Here is a 12,301-nt window from a genome sequence, read left to right on the forward strand (position 1 = left end):
AACTCGGCCAGCATCTAGCTTCTCTATGCCCAACGCCTCCCTCATTGACAAGGCTTCTCTCATGAGCTCCTCTCCCCCTCCCTGAGGCCTCAGCTTGGCCAGAATCTAGCTTCTCTATGCCTGGTGGCCTCCCCGATTAACTAGGCTCCTCTCTGGAGTTCCTCTCCCCCTACCTGAGGCCTCAGCTTGGCCAGAATCTAGCTTCTCTGTGCCTGGTGGCCTCCCCGATTGACAAGGCTCCTCTCTGGAGTTCCTCTCCCCTCCCTGAGCAGCCGCACCCTAGCTCAGACAGGCCAGCATCTAGCTTCTCTATGCCCAGCGGCCTCCCTGATTGACAAGGCTCCTCTCTGGAGCTCCTCTCCCCCTCCCTGAGCGGCCTCACCCTGGCTCATCTCAGCCATGGAGCCAGCCCACTGCCACAGTTGCTATGGGCACCCTCAGAGCAGGAGATGATGTAGGACATGAACCCAGGCACCTGTGGGCTGCCACATACCCCTCCTGCCTTCTTGAGGGAACCCTGGAACTTCTGCCCCTTGTTGATTCTGTATTAAATGGTTTCAGAATGCCTTTGATTTTGTGACCCCTGGAGCCGAGCTGCCACACAGGGTCCCTGAGTCCTTTGCAAGAGGCTGGAGGTGCCATAGCCGCCAGCTGCAGCCAGAGACCTGGCTCAGGGTGCTCCATCACTTCCTGAGATTGCCCTGTGCCCAGCGTGGACTAGGGGAGGATTGGAGGAGCAGCAGTGGCTGGGTATATGTGGCCTTTGGGACAGTTCAGGAGTGTGGGCCCAGCCAAGGGACCAGGCCCATGATCACCTCTGTGCAGTGTCCTGGGTGTGTGGGCACCAGGTTCCCGCTCTTCTTCCCTCTTTCTTTGCCTTCCATCCTCCCTGCCCCATCTCACAATCCAGCATCTCATGGCCTGAGCCCGCGAGAGGACCCCAGGGCACTTCTGACCACAGACCAGGATGCCAGTGGGTGGAGACAGCCCAGAATGTCCAGGTGGTCCTGGTGGCACACCTGGCTGGCCAGATGCCCACATGCCTTCTTGCAGCTCAGGCCTCCTGGGCTGCTGTCACAGTGGGTTCAGCTTCTCCAGGTCATGCTGTTACACAGGGGTCATTAGCATGGAGAATGTGTCCCCTGATGTTGGGAGAAGAGACTCCTGGCTCAGAGGCTCCTGGCCTGGTGACTCCATAAGGAAGGAGTCTGGAACCCTGCCTTGGGCAGAAAGAGCACCCCAGTTCTCCAAGGGTCCCAGACACTTGTAGCCTCTTCCTCAACCCACACGACCTCCAAAAGGCGACTAGGCCCTGTTCATCAGAAGCCACCTGGGTCATCCCAATGGGGCAGGTTAGGCCATAGCCATTTTCCCCTGGGTCTGGAAGGCCCAGGATTCTCTAGCTGTTGAGTCTGGTTTGGAGTTGACCACTCTGTACTCCGTTCTTGAATGAGCCATGGCTGTGTCAGTGGCAGGACCCCAAGGGCTCAGAATTGCTGGTCCCCACAGGGTGCTTTTTGCAGAATCACGCTGAGGCCAGAAGCTGACGAGACAGAGGGTGACAAGTGGCTACTGTGCTGATGACTCATCTCTCCAGGCTGGAGAGCCACAGCCACGGGCCAGTCCTGAGCCTGCTCCTGTTCTCCAGTACTCAAGGCTGGTCCTCTTGTTCCTGGGAACCATAAGGCCATATTTTGGACTCTTCACCTGCTTCTTCTGCTCCTTATCTGGGGGAAGATGTGAGCCCGATGATGAGCTTGCAGGCAAGGTTGCTACAGGGCAGGTGAAGTGGATGGGAAGGCCCCTGTCCAGGTCAAGCCTGTGCTGTGCTCCCTGCTCTGCCCTGGCTTCCTGGGTGGACCGCAGTGTACTCAGAGACGTGCAGGCAGTCCACCTGTCCAGGCGCAAGCCCTAAACACTGTTACTAATGGGAATGCACACCTAGAGACTTTCCTGGTGCTTATGGCCTCGAACCATCCTCCCCTGGCCAGCCATGTGCAGGGTGACCTGCAGGCATCCGTCTCCACTGAAAGCCACCTGCCTTTGGTGACAGTCCTTTGCCCTCTCCTGCAATGGAGATTTCACAAACCTGGTGCTCTTTCTTAAGAAGACTTCTTCCATTGCATCACTTTGCTTTCTTGTCAAAGATCTGATAACTGTATTCGTGAAGGTCTCTTCTGGGGTTACCATTCTGACTCTCACCAGTCCCAGGCTGTCTCATAAGTTAGGGCAGCTGTGACACATCAGTCCTCCAGTGTGTTCATCTTCAATTAAGGGCGGTGGGATCTTCTGGGTGTCTTCATCCCCACATACATTTTAAAATCAGTTTGGTAATTGGAAAACATCTTGATAGGATTTTTTAAAGATTTATTTATTTCAAAGAGTTACACAGAGAAGGAGAGGCAGAGAAAGAGAGAGAGAGAGGTCTTCCATCTGCTGGTTCACTCCCCAATTGCCCACAACAGCTGGAACTGTGCTGATCTGAAGCCAGGAGCCCCGAAGTTCATCCGATTCTCCATACGGATGACAGGGGCCCAAGCACTTGGGCCATCTTCTACTGCTTTCCCACGCCATAGTAGAGAGCTAGATTGGAAGAGGAGCAGCTGAGACTCGAAGCAGCGCCTATATGGAATGCAGGCACCCGCTACCTACACCACAGCGCTGGCCCCATTGATAGGATTTTGATTAAGACTGTGTTGGTCTATCAAGTGAAGAAATACAGATATCTGGGCTAGATTGAGTCTTCCAATCCATGACCATAGAATGTGTCTCCAAATGTTTAGTTCTTCCTTGAGACCTTTTTAGGAGCTTTGTGGTGACCTCATAGAGATTTTGCATATTTTGTTGGAGGTATACCTAGATGTTTCTTTTGTTTTGCTACAGAACCTTTTTTTTTATTTCCATGCATAGTTTTCCCATTAGATTCATTTTCCAAGAGCCCTCATATGTAGTGCAGTTCTTTTCTCATGTGCTGCTCTACACATCTCAGTCCTGACTTGGTCCTGCTCATGCACTTGCTCATCTTTTTCTAGACACACACACACACACACACACCCTCTTTCCTTCCTCTAGATTCACCATGGTGCCTCCCTGCATCATAAATAAAACAAAACAAAACCACCACAAAAGTCAAAAACACACCCTCCTGTCTCCTGAGCAGACTAATACATCTGTTTCAATACACACGATGCCAAGCAAGATTACAGAAGATGTTTTCCAGGTGTGCTGAAGAATGAATCTTCTGTCTTCTACAGATGCTGAGCCCAGATGCTCAACAAGCAAGAAGTGGGGTAATGTTTTTAAGAGAAGGAGAGAGACTGAGAGAGACCTTCCATCCACTGGTTCACTCCCCCGGTGGCTGCAACGGTCAGAGCTGGGCCAATCTGAAGCCAAGAGCCTGGAGCTTCTTCTAGTCTCCCACGTGGGCGCAGGGGCCCAGGGACTTGGGCCATCTGCTGCTGCCTTCCCAGGTGCATTAGTAGGGAGCTGGATCAGAAGTGGAGCAGCTGGTATACAAACCGGCTCCCACATGGGATGCTGGCACCACAGGCTGCAGCTTAACCCTGTGCACCACAGTTCCAGCCTGGGTAATTAGTTGTTTTAAGCTATGACCACCAAAGGAGACTGCTGGCCAATCCCACTTAGATGAATAGGAAATAGGAAATGTTCACCAAGTGTCCCTAGTGGCTACCACACTAGGTGTTCGTGACACTGGGAAACTGAATGTTACCTGCCTGGGTTTATAAAATGGGATGATAAACAGATTAATTGTAGGACCTTTATGAGAGTGAAATGGAAAAAGGCACCCATCCCCCCTTATTTTTTTAAGATGTATCTATATTTGAGAAGCAGAGTTACAAAGAGGCAGAGGCAGAGAGAGAGACAGAGAAGAGAGAGAGGTCTTCCATCTGCTGATTCACTCCCCAGATGGCTTCAATGGCCAGAGCTATGCCAATCCAAAGCCAGGATCCAGGAGCAGCTTCCTGGTCTCCCACACGGGTACAGGGGCCCAAGGACTTGGGCCATCTTTCTACTGCTTTCCCAGGCCCTAGCAGAGAGCTGGATCAGAAATGAAGCATCCAGGACTCGAACTGGTACCTATATGGGATGCCCGCACTGCAGGCAGCACTGGCCCCAGCCCCCATCCCGTGTACAGGTAGTGCTAGATGTTATGATTTTTGTTTCTGAGCTTAAAAGAATGCTGAGTTTACAGTTACAGGAAAAACAGAATCAACATGTTTCACAATTTACATTGCAGATCTGCTGCTCTTCTCACAATGTGCTAATATTTCCAAGTGCAGGAATGTTGGCCCCTCTGGGTTTGTATGGGCATTAGGCTGAGGTGGTCAGCAGGGTTTTCCATTTCCCTAAGACAGCACAAGGGAGCCATGGGCCGCGTTCAACCTAATGCATCGAGCAATCTGTCCTGTGGTTTTACTCTTACAAAATGAAATGTGAATGCTTGAAAGATCATTTACATGTGGCCTACTAGTTATTTAAGAAAACTTCCACTTTGACTATGCCCCTGTCGGAATAATATCGAAGTCGGCGCACTCAAAAGGCTTCCATAGCCTTGGCAACTCATGACTAGAGCCTAGGGAGATTACTGATGCCATAAACAAGAGTGTCAAATTGTTAAGTCAACAACAGGGGTCACTGTGTACTTACTTCTCATGTGGGATCTGTCCTTAATGTGTTGTCCAATGTGAAGTAATGCTACAACTAGTACTGAAAGAGTACTTTACACTTTGTGTTTCTGTGTGGGTGCAAACTGATGAAATCTTTACTTAATATATACTAAATCGATCTTCTGTATATTAAGATCATTGAAAATGAATCTTGATGTGAATGGAATGGGAGAGGGAGTGGGAGATGGGAGGGGTGCGAGTGGGAGAGAAATTATGGGGGGGGGGCATTGTAATCCATGTCATGTGAAACCTCTCCGGGCAGCCCTAGGCTATCTGGTCTCAGGTCACAGACTTAACAGGTGGGGTTTTCTATTTAAATTTGTGATCCATTTGATTTAATTTGTATATAAGATGTGAGTTTAGGTTAAGGTTGTTTTTCTTTCTTTCTTTTTCTTTTCTTTTCTTTCTTTTTTTTGCCTATGTCTATCCAATTGTTCCAGCACCATTTGGTAAAAGGATGTCTTTCTGCCCTGAATTATTGTTTCTCCTTTGTCAAAAATCAGCTAGCCGTGTTTGTGTGGAGCTATTTCTTGGATCTCTACTCTGTTCCCTTCATCTGTGTGCCTCCCTTTGCCAATACTATTCCATGCTGTCTTGATTTCCATGGCTATATAACAAATTCTAAAACCAAGCAGACTGATGCTTCCCATTTTATTCTTCTTCTGAAGGAAGCCATGTGGGACAGGCATTTGGCCTAGCTGGTAAGTCACTGCATGCCCTCATCCCACATACGAGTGTCTGTGATGCGGTCACAGCTCCACTCTTGATGCACACCATGGAAGGCAGCAGGTAACGAACGGCTCAAGAGTTTGGTTCACTGCCACCTACGTGAGAGCCTTGAACTGATTTCCTGCCTACTGGCTTTGGCTGCGTCACTCCCTGATATTTGGGACATTTCAGGAGTGAACCAGCAAAATGGGAGATCTCTCTCTCTCTCCCTCTCCCTCTCTTTCTCCCTTTCCTTCTCCCTCTCTCCTTCTCCAATTTTATACACATGGAAAAAGGAGCAATGAGTGAATTCCAGCCTAATCAGACAGTAAAACGTGTCCTAAAACTTCTATGATTAAAATAGTGAGGTACTGGCAGGCCAATGAAACAATAGGAAATCTCTAAGTAGAAACAACTGCACATGGAAATCAAGTATATGATACAGGAATAATTTCCAAAATACAGACAAAAGATTAAAACTGAAATTAGCAGCTTTGGTACAGCTGGAGAATGATAAAATCGATCGTTCTTTGTAATGCATATCAGGTTTTCAAATGTATCTCAAATTTTAAATGAAATCATGCACCTACCAGAAGAACACATGAAGAAATCCATCATAATCTGCGAGTTGGGAAATCTTATTATGTTACTCAAAATCCAGAAGGAGCAAATAAGGAATAAAGATAGACACATTTTTATATTTTTAAAACATGTGTGATAAGAAACAAATACTGGCCAGCGCCGTGGCTCACTAGGCTAATCCTCCGCCATGCGGCACCAGCACACCGGGTTCTAGTCCCGGTTGGGGCGCCGGATTCTTTCCCGGTGCCCCTCTTCCAGGCCAGCTCTCTGCTCTGGCCCGGGAGTGCAGTGGAGGATGGCCCAAGTCCTTGGGCCCTGTACCCCATGGGAGACCAGGAGAAGTACCTGGCTCCTGCCATCATTTCAGCGCGGTGCGCCGGCCACAGCGCACCGGCTGGGGCGGCCATTGGAGGGTGAACCAACGGCAAAGGAAGACCTTTCTCTCTGTTTCTCTCTCACTGTCCACTCTGCCTGTCAAAAAAATAAATAAATAAAAAATAAAAAAAAGAAACAAATATACATGTAACTTAAAGGGCACATTCCATATGGGAAATAAAGAGTCATACATACTAATAAGGCAAACAAATCTGAATTTTCTTAAAATAGAGATTCAAAAATAGAAAAGAAAAAAGCCATCAACGTTGCAGAAACAGAGGCTAAAGAAATAAACAGAATTCACAGAAAAAGAAACACAAATGAATTGTAATCATATGAAAAGATGCTCAAGCTTGTTTATACAGTGAGGGAAATGTAAATTAAAATTATAATGAGATATTATTTTCAACCACCAAAATGGCAAAAAAAAAAAAAAATCCTCCTAGTTGCCCAATGTAGACTGGTACGAATCTGTGTGGTGTAGGCACTCCTACAGCACCAGCAGAAAGCAAAGGGCTCATTCCCTTTGGAGGGGGACTTTGGCGATACCTGGAAAATTACATAGGGCCATTTACCCTCGGACCCAGCAATTCTACTTCTAGACTCTCTCCTGAAGGTACACACACTACAGTAATTACAATTTTATAACTTAAAGACTTGATCTTGTCATTGAATGGCCAAATAAAAAAGCAATCTACCATAATCTCACAAATTAGCTTTTTAAAAATATTTTAATACCATCTTTCCTCATTATTTCAAATTCAGAATAAAGCAAGTATCACTCCTAAGGGTGTATGTAGCTAGTGTACTTCTTAATATCTCTGCCCGACATCAACCCACAAATACAGACATTTTGAGAATTCTTAGACTGCACGTGGGAATCTATCATTGTAGGGCAAGAGAAGGAATGATCTGGGTTATGCACCACAGAAAAGTACTGTAACCAGTGAGCTGAGGACCATGGGTAGAACTGAGGTTACAGGGTGGCTGGAGAACATCCACACAGCCTTTCTGAAGTGGAAGGAAAAGGCAGTATGTCCTTCTGTTAAAAAGAAAAATGTATTTTTGGTCTCCATTATCAAACATGGCTCTTATCCAAAATCAACTGAATACATTTAAATCTTATTTTGGTTGTGTGTTGTCCTAAGCATTAGTTTGGGTCATAAAAAGTTAATACTAGGAAAGATTATGGAACCTACCTCCTTACTATATAGATGACTACAACCTGAACTTGGGCAAGTGAAGCCCTGGGGGGCAGCACTTAAGGAACCGGTGCTCACAGTATTATGAAGGTGCAGGGCCAGCCCCAAGGTGAGTGCCTTCTGTACTTCTGCGCCTTGAGCACTTTATTCATCTTGCCTTAGGGTGAGCTCTAAAATGGATGCCCAGAGAGACAAAAGGCTTGCTCAGCTCATAGCTCATATGGTTCACTGGTGACAGCAGAATTAACACAAGTTCTCTGAAGAAGTCTGGAGTCTGCCACCTCCACCCTTGCCCCTGTTCCAAGGAAAAGCTTGTAAGACAGAGTGGTCAGCCCCTCAGTCTGCATCAGACCAAGGGCTCCTACTGGGTATTGGCAGAGTGACCAACAAGAGCACACCGAGACTTCATCTGCAGCAAGACTGTCACTCCATTCCCGTAGTAGGACAATGTCCATCAGGTGAGTCAAGTAAGCCAAAAGAATATGTGTCATCTACATTGACAGCCAAGACACTTTTTAAAGTGCTAATGAAATTATTATGAACAGTGACTTTGCTAGTGAACAAACCATTCCTCTCACTGATCGAAACACATGGAAAAGTCTCCTGGGAAGAAAGTACTTTCATTCTGAATACGGCCTTTGTTATGAATTTAAAAGAAATAGTTGTGCATTTTCAAGAATGTGCTAAAACTTGGAGTTTTCAAGCAAATAGATGCAACAATCCTTATTTACCCAAGAGAAATGAAAACTTGTGTTCACACACACACAAAATCTGTATATGAATATTTATAGGGTCTTTATTCTTAATCACAAAAAAAGTCTGCCCTTCAGGGAATGAACAGACAAACAGATTCTGGCACAATGATATACTGAATACTACACAGAAACAAAAAGGATTGAACTACTGATGCTATATGAGACAATCTGGATGAATCTCAAGTGCAACACACAAAGTGGAAGAAGACTGAGCCAAAAGATGACATTGCAGAACAGAAAGAAATTCATAGGAGAGAAGATAGACCAGTGATCACCAGGATTGGAAGCTGAGGGAAGGATTGACCACAAAGAGACTGGGCAAGTTCTTGCATTGATAGAACCGTTTCTTACATCTTGTCTATAGTGTTAGTCGATGGGCTGAATGTATTTGTCAAACATCACAGAATAACAAGGATACCTTTCATTGTAGGGCACATTTTGATAACTTCTTTAGTATAACTGCTTTCTTTTGTAGTTCTGCATATGTCATTTCAGACATCTAAAACAAAATACTTGGAATGCCTACATTCCATCTTGAAGTGTGCGGGTTTGGGTCCTGGCTCCACGGGCCATTCCAGCTTCCTGCCATTTCAGACCCTGGGAGGCAGTAGTGGTGGTTCCAGGACTTCGGACCCTGACACCCATGTGGGAGATCTGGGTTGCGTTCCTAGCTCCTGGCTTCAGTCTAGACCAGCACTGGTTTTTGTGGATATTTGTACAGTGAAACAATAAGTTCTCTGTCTTTTGAACAAATAAATTTTTTAAAAAATAAAAATTTACTGTGAAAAGAGCTCCATGAAATTCACCAGACTTTCAAAAGGGTACATGAGGAAAAAAAAAAAAACAGTAAGAATCTCTGTAAAATGAGGCATTGTCCTTGGCTGCTACTTTGGTGGTGCTGAGCTCCACCTTCCACTCCTGTCAACTTTGCTCAACCTGAGTCATTTTTTAAGACATGCACAGAGGAGGAACATGACGTGTACGTGTGTGTGTGTGTGCATGCATGTTGAGGTGGATTCGTTCTGAGAGGAGAAGTGTGGTGGGGGCAAGAGGCACGGAGTCACCACATAGACCCTGGGAGTCGGGTGAAAGCAGGCCAGAGGAGAGCAGCTTGCACACTCGTTTATTTCACTTGGCACAGCAGCTTATATAGCCAAGCCAGCCAATCAATCCAGTCAAGGGGTGGTTTAGGCCCTAACCAATCACTGCCTGTTGCCAGGCAGGCTCCTTTGCCTGGTGGGTTTCAAAGCCATTCCTGAATAACTGACGCTCACCTGCCAGTGGCCACCTTGGCATGGCCTTCTCATTCCACCACATTTCCCCCATTTCGTTTACTTTTGAGCAACGGGAGGCATGATTCTTGGCCATACCATTGTTGACCCCGTTTCCATGTGGTCTCCATATGCGGCTGTGCCTGTCTTAGGTTGTCCCCCAGGGGATCTTACCCTTCACTGACTAACCAGCGCTCAAAACAGGAGACCACAGGAGTGCTTGCTCAGATGGGGGTAGGAATGAGGAACAGTGGTAATCAGGAATAGCATGACTGCACACAGGCTACTGGCTGTTTGAATGACTGACCAGAGCTAAGTGGGGTATAAAGCAGTAGTGGATGTGGCTATGGGCAGTCCCTCAGGGTAGGATGATAGGGCAGCAGCTTCACAGTCGGTACAGGTGTGTCCACTAATAAAGCAGACTCTCGGTCTTGTTCAGCTGGTTCTGGCTGACTGTCAGTTGCAGGCTTGATGTTTCTGGCTGGGACCCAAATGGGCTGTCCCACATTCTCTGGAAAGACACAAGCATATCCTCGGCCCTTGGTTAGCAGAAGCCTTTTTACAGGTGTTGGAATCCAGGGCCTGAATTCTGCATCCGCCCCTACATTAACGGCAAACATGTGGGTGGGATGGAGTCTAGCAGCTGCCCTGAGAGCCTGGGGTGCCTGGGGACTGCCACCAACGTGGGAATCCTCACTGCGTGCGGATGGGATGACCTCGCATGAATTATCGTCTTGAGGTCGTCTAAGTTCACGCAACAGTTTTGGAGGTGCTCAAGGCACTGTTAGTTGACGTTTTGGGGAATAAAGCGGGGTAACATCTGCTTCTTACGAGGCTGTTTTTTGAGAAAGTCACCCAAATGGTTAGCAGAAAAATGCCCAGGAAGCTTTACAAGAGAATCTTCCACGATGACAAAGCTCCTACTCATTGCTCTCATCAAAGAAGGCGATTTTGTGAGAGGTTCAATGGAAAATAGCCCTGATTTGGCTCCTTTTTGGTTTCCTAATCTAAAGGAAAAAAAATTATGGAGCCGGTGCTATGGTGTAGTGGGTAAAGCCACTGCCTGCAGTGCCAGCATCCCACATGGGCGCCAGTTGAAGTCCCAGCTGCTCCACTTCTGATCCATCTCTGCTGGTCCAAATCCTTGTGCCCCTGTACCCATGTGGGAGACCCAGAAGAAGCTCTTGGTTCCTTGCTACAGACTGGGGCAACTCCGGCTGTTGCGGCCATCTGGGGAGTGAACCAGTGGATGTAAAACTTCATTCTCATTCTCTCTCTCTCTCTCTCTCTCTCTCTCTACTTCTCTGTAACTCTGGCTTTCAAGTAAACAAATCTTTTTTAAAGAATTAAAAGACACCAATTTTTCTTTGTTTAATAATTAAGTAAACTGGAAATACACCTTTGTAAAAATTACGACTGGGAATGTGAGAGGGAGGAGGAGGAAGGGTTGGAGCATGGGCAAGACTGGGAAGGTAGGGGGCGAAGTGTCACTATTTTCCTAAATCTCTATCTAGGAAATACACAAAATTTGTATAACCTGAATAATTTTTTAAAAAGATTTATTTATTTATTTATTTGAAAGAATTACAGATAGAGGGGGAATGACAGACAGAGATTGTCCATCTGCTGGTTCACTCCCTAAACAGCCAAGACAGCCAGGGCTGAGCCAGGCTGAAGCCAGGAGCCAGGGGCTTCTTCAGGGTCTCCCACATGCGTGCAGTGGTGCAAGCATTTGGGCCATCCCGTCTGCCTTTCCAGGCACACTAGCAGGGAGCTGGATAGGAGGTAGAGCAGCCGGGACTCGAATCGGCGCCCTTATGGGATACTGGGACTGCAGAAGGTGGTTTAAACCCCGGTGCCACGATGCCAGCCTTCTGTGCTTCTTACACCACGCTGTAAAGTCCAGTCTGCTAGTCCTCAAGGCCCAGATCAGTGCTGGCACACACAGATAATCAATGAATGTAAAGTTCCTTTGACCTCCTGTTATCAGCCCCCAGCCTCTCTCACGACTACAGCATCTCATTTCAGAAGATGTGAAATTCAGAGTTGAGTTTTCCTAACTGAAGGAGCCACACCACTCCATGCTTCCTTCGCCTACTAACCCTGCATCAGGAGTGCATGGCCTGTCCGTTCTCTTCTCCATTTCCTTACTGCCTGGAGCTTCCTGCACTCTGCAGCCACTTCCCTTGCTAGGAGGAAGCTGGAAGGAACTAATTGCTCTCCCAAATTGCCATTCTGTCTTTGCGGCTCCAGGTCCAGCCCCCCAGTAAGTGTCTGTGTGTATGGCAGCCAATGGCTGGGAAACTCGAGGGCACCTATTGATTCTTATGAGCCTTTAGGACACTCAATACATGATAAATAATAATACAGTCATGCTGCCAGGGGATCACTCTATGACTGCCACTATGATGAACCACTCGGAAGGAAGGAATAACCGTGAGCAAACAGAAACACAAACAAAGAAACAATCTGTTGTGCTGCACCTAAAAATAAATCTAGGAACACAGAGAGATTCATCAGGGTTTGAAATATTTTGTTGACAAAGCCGCAGGGATAATAGGTGTGTTTAAATGGGCCCTTTCTGGCACAGCTTCACTCGGTGGTGCCAGCATATTGTTTTCCGATCCTCACACGGAGGCAGACAGGGACCGTGCTGGGGCCAAGGAGGAGGCACCTAGTCCCCTTGCCATCGTTTGCGACCTGGAGCCACAACTCGTCCA

The sequence above is a fragment of the Oryctolagus cuniculus genome, chromosome 15 (genome assembly GCF_051225735.1).
Source record: "Oryctolagus cuniculus isolate XC-2025 breed Fujian yellow rabbit chromosome 15, ASM5122573v1, whole genome shotgun sequence".
Lineage (NCBI taxonomy): Eukaryota > Metazoa > Chordata > Mammalia > Lagomorpha > Leporidae > Oryctolagus > Oryctolagus cuniculus.